The following is a 7540-nucleotide window of genomic DNA, read 5'->3' on the forward strand; positions in this document are numbered from 1 at the left end:
CAAGGCCCGAACAAAGCACCTGCCCTCGGAGTCGAGGACGAACCACGCCCTCGGTTCGAGTTCCAAGACCTCAGAAAGCATCACCGAACGTCCACGCACGATTAACACAGGGCCGTGATATCCGTGCCCAACTGAGTATCACGGCGCCGGCCCGTATCGGCAACAGATCAGTGATTAGCGAAATGGAGGATTTTTACCTTTCATAGAATTGTAATTAGGATGAAATCCCCCTACTATATAAAGGGGAAGTTTATTATTCAATAGATACTTTTTTTAACACGCATACCAAGGCAATATACATCTGTTTTCTCTGCTTCTAATAGTAGGGGTGGGCATTCGGTACTTCGGTTCGGTATTTAATAATTTCGGTTCGGTAATTCGGTATTCGGTTTATCAATTGTGTATACCAAATACCATACCAAAATATTTCGGTATGGTTCGGTTTTTCTTATTTTGATTCGGTACGGTTTCGGTTTAATAATCGCTAAAATTTAGCTAACGCCTAAGTCCTAACAGTGCACTGTCCAGATGCATAATTGTTGCAGCAAGCCAGCAACGTTTGAAATTGAAACCAGCAACGTTTGAAGTTGCAGCACATGCATAATTTTCTATCCATACACAAATACAAATCTAACGCCACACAGAAAGTCAGAAACAATACATACTAAACACCAGATGCTATAGATTTATAGCATCTAAAATCTATAAGTCAGAAACAATAAAAAACAGTCAACAATGTTTGTACATACTTACTTAACTTTGAAATTGAAACAATACATACTTAACAGATGCAGCAGCAGTCTAAACTTTGAAATTGAAACACTACATACTAAACTCAAGTTAAGTTTGAAATTGAAAGTTGAAACAATACATTACATACTTAACAGATGCAAACAGTCAACACTGTTCACTGTTGCAGCAGCAACAGTCTAAACTTAACAGATGTAAACTAAACAATACATAATAAACTTAACAGATGCAACAGCAACACTGTTGCAGCAACAACAGTCAACACAACAGTCATTGCGAATCACCAGATGCAAACAGTCAACACTGTTGCAACTACACATTATAGACTTGACCACAATGCTTGAACCTAAAAAAATATAAATCATAAGTTAGAATATAATATTTTGATGATAAAAAAACAAAACTACAAAAGTATTAAGTATATCACCAAACAAAATGAGTATTAAACTTACCTCTCAAGATGCAAGTTGCAACTATACATCAAACAATGCTAGTTGTGCTTCCATTATTTTCCATATCTATAGATAATTCGACCAAATATGTCATACAAATGAAAAAGCATGATATATTATTTTGAACTAAAATACACGCAAAATATTAAAGCTTACCGAGCTCGAGTTCCTCAAGATACTTCAAGTCTTCTTCAACACTAATAGGATTGTTCTCTTCTCTAATTCAATCTTGAACACAAATAAGAGCTTTCACACATTTAGGAGTCAATGAACTCCTAAATGAATCAAGAATACGGCCATCGGTGCTAAATGCGCATTCCGACGCCACACTAGAAATTGGAATGGCCAACACATCACGAGCCAACTCCGAAAGAATAGGAAATCTAGGAGCATGTGTTTTCCACCAACTCAAGATATCAAAGTCTTCACTAAAAGGTTCTTGTTCTTCACTAATGTATTTATCCAACTCCGATTTAGCACCCCCACCCCCATTGTCTTCCATTTGTTTCTTCAAGCTAAGCTTAGTCCTTATTTTTGATGCACTTATAACACTCCCACTAGATGTGTTAGATGTGTTGCTAGATAAAGTAGATCTAGATGGAGATTGAGGACAAGATCCAGTTGAATATTTTTTTAGATACTCTCCAAACAAAGAATTCATATAAGCATACACCTCAGCATTTATTTTCTTTCCTTTTTCCTCCCCAAAAAGTTCTTCAAGTGCTCCCTCAACATATTCAAATTTGTTACGTGGATCCAACACAGAAGCAATAAAAATCATTTTATTCATCTTTTCAGGCTCACCCCAATATTTCTTGAACTTTTCTTGCATTCGCTCAGCCATTTTTCTCAAATGGTCATCCTCACTAGCTAAACACATTTTCAAATGACAATAAAGTTCAGATACATCCTCAAAATGAGAATTACAAGTGACATAACGTGAACCTGAAACTTTTTTAGTTAGCTCGTGAAATCTTGCAAGAAACTCTATCACATTCCTCACATTCACCCAATCATCAAAATCAAGAGGACCTACACTACTACCATCTTCACAAACATGAGAACATTGATAAGCAGAAAATCCATCATCAAAAAGATGAAACTTGTCAAAGGCCATTTCAAATTTTTGTGCCGTGTCCAACATCAAATAGGTGGAATTCCACCTAGTAGGAACATCCAAACACAATGTTTTGGTACATTCTACCTTTACATGTGCATAACACTGTTTAAACTTTAAGGTCCTTGCAGGCGAAGATCTCACATACCTCACAACATTTCTAACACGTGTCACAGAAGCATCAAGTTCTTTTAAACCATCTTGCACAATTAGATTTAGTATATGAGCCATGCATCTCACATGAAGATGCTTACCACTCATCATATTAGTTTTCTACATATCTAACTGTTTAGACAATTCTTTAACTGTGACATCATTTGAAGAAGCATTGTCCACGGTAATAGTGAAAACCTTGTCTAATTTCCATTCAAGCAAACAATCCCTAATAACTTTAGCCATCTCTTCACCCTTATGACTAGTAATAGGGCAAAAATCTAGTATTCTTTTATGCAACTTCCAATCCTTATCAATGAAGTGGGCTGTCAAACACATATAATTTATTCTTTATAGTGAAGTCCATGTGTCTGTTGTGAGGCAAATTTTTGGTTGTGCTTCTCTAAAAGACTTTCTTAGATTTTGCTTCATTTCACTGTAAACTTCATAACAATCCCTTGTTATTGTTCTACGAGAAGGAAGACGAAATAATGGTTGAGTTTTTCTCATAAACTTCATAAAGCCTTCATTTTCTACAAAGCTAAATGGTAGTTCATCAATAACTATCATCTCAATTAAGGCCCTCCTAACAACTTCTGGTTCAAATTTCCAAATTGATCCTTCGTCATTTTGGCAAGATTGAAAATTTATCTTTGTTTGACTATTATCTTTATCAATGTTAAGTGGGTATTCTTTGCATCTAAGCAAATGATTCTTCAATCCTGTTGTTCCATTCCTAGATGAATTAGCCGCATAGGCTTGTTTACAATATCGACATCGTGCTTTCCCAACCCCATTAACCTCAAATTTATCAAAATGGTTCCAAACGTCAGACCTAGGTTGCATGGCTTTCCTTTTTCTAGAATCTTGGGTATCAATGGTGTTGGTGTTACTATCTACCGTAATAGGTAAACTTTCACTTGAACCAGCATCACTTACTCTACTTGTATCTGCCATCTATACAAAATTAAACAAATATAAACACAAATTAACAATCATGGGGTACAATCATAGGGTAGCAGACTTAACAAGAAAGCCAAACATTCACATTTCTTCCAGATTCGACAACCTTGTTTTATGAACCAAGAGAATGAAAACAAAAAAGCAGAATAAGTTTTCTTTAGTGCAGTTTTTTTGCCAAGACAATGCTAATAACCAAGCGAGAAGAGTTGATAGTCAGATAAATCAAAGCCTCATTTTCCTTCTTTCTGTTCTGTTAACATCCTTGAGACCACGGGTATTCTGTTAACACAGAATTTGATCACTTCGACATATACATTATAACCTTGAAATGTTTTACTACGACCATTTTTAGCATTTGTATTTATAATATAATCTTCAACTGTTTTACTAATCAGTCTTCTTTGCAATTCAGCTGTTTCATTAAACTGCATCATGATTAACTTTCCACATTGATGATTTTTGGACCCCCGACTAAAAGAAACTGGTTGGAAAAGATTAGCTAAGTACAGCAGAATTAGCATGCAAGAGACTTAAATGGATCCTTAAGTCAGTAATACACACACAGACTTTTTTTTCTCTGTCTTTGGGGTGTTTAAAGTGGAAGAAGGGGACTGCTGCTAGGTAAAGTGTGTATTTTTTGACACAGCTCGGTACACAACAACAGGTCAACAGGGGATAAGGCAAACATCAGTCGATACCAAGTTCTTGCTTTAATGTTCTCATAATTTCAAATGTTAAACAGAGACAGAATTTCGGACAGATTTAAACTGAGTTTAGGATCAAAATGAATCTAAGGTAAGTAGTACTGCTTCTGTGGCTTCGATAATCCTAAAGCATTTACAAACATTCTCAACACAAATGATTTCACAGTCCTAATTTGGTATCGCTAGAAAGTAGAAATCGCTAGAAAGTAGAAACATACCTTTGAAAATTGAAGACTGGGGAGTGAGGAGTCGGAGCTAGGGGTGCGAAGTCGGAAATCCCCCAAAATCCCAATCGCCGACGCCAAATCGTAGTCGGAGCTGCTGACTGCTGAGCTTGGGCGATATCGTCCACTTTCTCTCACTATACTAGCTACAAAGTTAGGGCAACTGGGCAAGGGTTCTGGTTTGTTAATTTGTTTCTTCTAACTCTAAGTCAGACTTAAAGAAGATGGGTGGGCTTGGGGATGGGCTGGGCTAGAAATAAAATAAAGAAGGGTGGGTGGGCTTGGGTGTTGGGCTGGGGATGGGTAGGGTAGTGGACTGTGGACTGGCCTATTTAAAATTCGGTATTTCGGTATAACCGAAATACCGAAATTTCAGATTTCTGAAACCGAGTACCAAACCGAAATACCGAAATACCGAAAATTTAGTACCGAATTAGACCGAAATACCGAAAAAACCGAAACCAAAGTACCGAAAATAATTCGGTCCGGTTCGGAATTCGGTTTTTCGGATTTTATGCCCACCCCTATCTAATAGTCATTCAAAGTCTTTAATTTTGCTCATAGCTCTTCATAAGTGTTTGGCTCTGAACCGAAGGCAAGCTACCTGTTAAGCTTATAACTGAGCCCGGATTCAATATTACTATTGGTTTGACTGTTTATTCTATCTTCAACTTGCTTATCCAATGTCATTTATCACTTGTATTGAATTAGTCCACATATTCTTAAAACTGCGTATAAATTCAATTGTTATCCATTTTTAAGGGTAAACAGTTTGGCGTCCACCATGGAGCTAAGGATAATAGTGGTAGTTTGATACAAAATTCCATAACACACTATATTTTACGCTTGTTCTTCGAGATTTTAATTTTCGATCAACCTAAGAGTGTCAAGCTTTCAGTCTGCTCACTTGAACGTTGATGCTGAGTCTGACTATCCTGGTGAAAACAACAATATAGTACCTAGTAACGAGGTGCCCCCTACTGATCCCAACGGGGTCCCAGTAGCAGGCCCGATTGATGCCAACTCGCATGTGGCCATCGATGCCAACCTGCTGACCGACCCTAAGAACCGCGTTCGCAGAGGAGCCCGACCAATGACTCGAGGTACGCCCGAAGGTGAAGGCGACGAGATCAATCTGTGGGTGATCTTCGAAATGTTACACGCCTAAGAGGCGGCGATAGCACAACTGTAGAATCAAAGCCGCGTCCCCAGCAGAATTGAGCCCGAACCATCCCGGGAAAACACCCGAAGAAATGAGCAAGTCAAGAAAGGGTGGCTGAAGCGAATCTCGGGACCAACCCCGAAATAATAAAAATTCTTGAGGAACTGACAAAGTGGATGGAATCGAGGAAGAAGAAAATTGAGGCCAGCGACAAAAAAGTGGAGACCTATAATTCCAGAGTTGATCTAATCCCAGGAGCGCCTACGATATTGAAAGGCCTGGACTCCAAGAAATTTGTCCGAAATCCTTTTACTCCGAGCGCGGCGTCGAATCCAATCCGAAAAAATTCTGTATGCCCGATAATCCGAAGTATAGCGGGACCACGGATCCAAATGAGCACGTGACTTCCTAGACGTGTGCCATCAAGGGAAATGACTTGGAAGGTGGATGAGATCAAGTCGGTTTTGTTAAAAACGTTCGGAGAAACCCTATCAAAGGGAGCAATGATATGGTATCACAACTTACCCTCAAATTCTATTGATTCGTTTGCTATGGTTGCAGATGCCTTTGTGAAAGCACATGTCGGGGCCATCAAGGTCGAGACCAGAAAATCAGATCTTTTCAAGGTAAAACAAAGAGACAACGAGATGCTCATGGAGTTCGTATCGAGGTTTCAAATGGAATGGATGGACTTGCCTCTGGTTGCGGATGATTGGGTTGTTTAGGCATTCACACAAGGGCATAATCCCCGAAGCTCCTTGGCTTCGCAACAGCTAAAACAAAATTTGATAGAGTACCCAACGGTAACTTGGCCAACGTCCATAACAGGTACAAGTCAAAAATCAGAGTCAAGGACGATCAGCTCGGGGGCCCTCCAGGTCTGTTTATCCTATCAGAACTAATGACAGGTCTAAGAGAGTCATCGATCATGAACCATGACCGAACAGAGACCGATATAAACCATATAGTGGAGATCGAATGGGTAACGAATCTAGGCGTAACCCTGAGATAAACAAAAAGAGGAACGATCGAAGCCCTAGTAGTCGGGGACTCATAAGCAAAAATGGTTTCAACAGGCCACTCGGGGCCAGGGAGGCACCGAGGTTATCGGAATATAACTTCAATGTCGATGTTGACAACATCGTATCTACCATCGAGCACCTAAAAGATACCAAATAGCCTCGGCCATTGCAGTCCAACCCTACCCAGAGAGACCCTAACTTGATATGTAAGTATCATGGATCACGGCCATAGAACCAAGGACTACCGACAGTTAAAGGAAGAAGAGCTCGATTATTCAACAACGGGCATCTCCGAGAATTTCTGAGTAACCGAGCCAAAATGACTTCAGGAACAGGGACTCCAAAAAACAGACCGAACAAGAAGAACCTCAGCACGTCATCAACATGATCATTGGAGGCGTCGATGTCCCCTAGGGGCTAATGCTAAAGCGCAATAAGGTGTTCATCACAAAGGAGAAACGAACCCGAGATTATATCCCGGAGGGAACAATTTCGTTCAACAATGAGGACGCCGAAGGCATTGTACAACCGCATAATGATGCACTGGAAATATATGTACTTATAAATAAATCTCGAGTTAAACGCGTGTTGATTGATCCAGGTAGCTCGGCCAACATCATCAGATCGAGGGTCGTAGAACAGTTAGGTCAATATGTCCAAAAGTGCCAGCAGTCCAGGTTTTAAACGGATTCAAAATGGCATGCGAAACTACTAAAGGAGAAATAACCCTGCCAGTAAATATCGCCGGGACAATTCAGGATACCAAATTCTACATGATCAAGGGGGACATGAGTTATAACGCCTTATTCGGAAGGCCTTGGGTTCACAACATGAGGGAAATACCCTTGACACAAGACCAGGCATTGAAGTTCCCCACACCGGGAGAAATCAAGACGGTCTACGGGGAGCAGCCGACCGCAAAAGAGATGTTCACAGTCGATGAAGTGATCCCGATGTCCGCACTTTCTGCATTAAAGAACACAGAGCCAGTTA

The 7540-nt window shown here is 39.7% G+C and overlaps 1 long non-coding RNA gene across 1 annotated transcript; it reads right to left on the reverse strand.

The window, feature by feature from the left end:
- LOC109240152 lies at nt 1022-1408 on the reverse strand. The gene is made up of 3 exons (XR_002070009.1): nt 1359-1408; nt 1203-1268; nt 1022-1096 (listed from the first exon to the last, which is right to left on the reverse strand). It is a non-coding gene; the product is annotated as an uncharacterized LOC109240152 (long non-coding RNA).

Source organism: Nicotiana attenuata, chromosome 1, assembly GCF_001879085.1.
Source record: "Nicotiana attenuata strain UT chromosome 1, NIATTr2, whole genome shotgun sequence".
Taxonomy (NCBI): Eukaryota; Viridiplantae; Streptophyta; class Magnoliopsida; order Solanales; family Solanaceae; genus Nicotiana; species Nicotiana attenuata.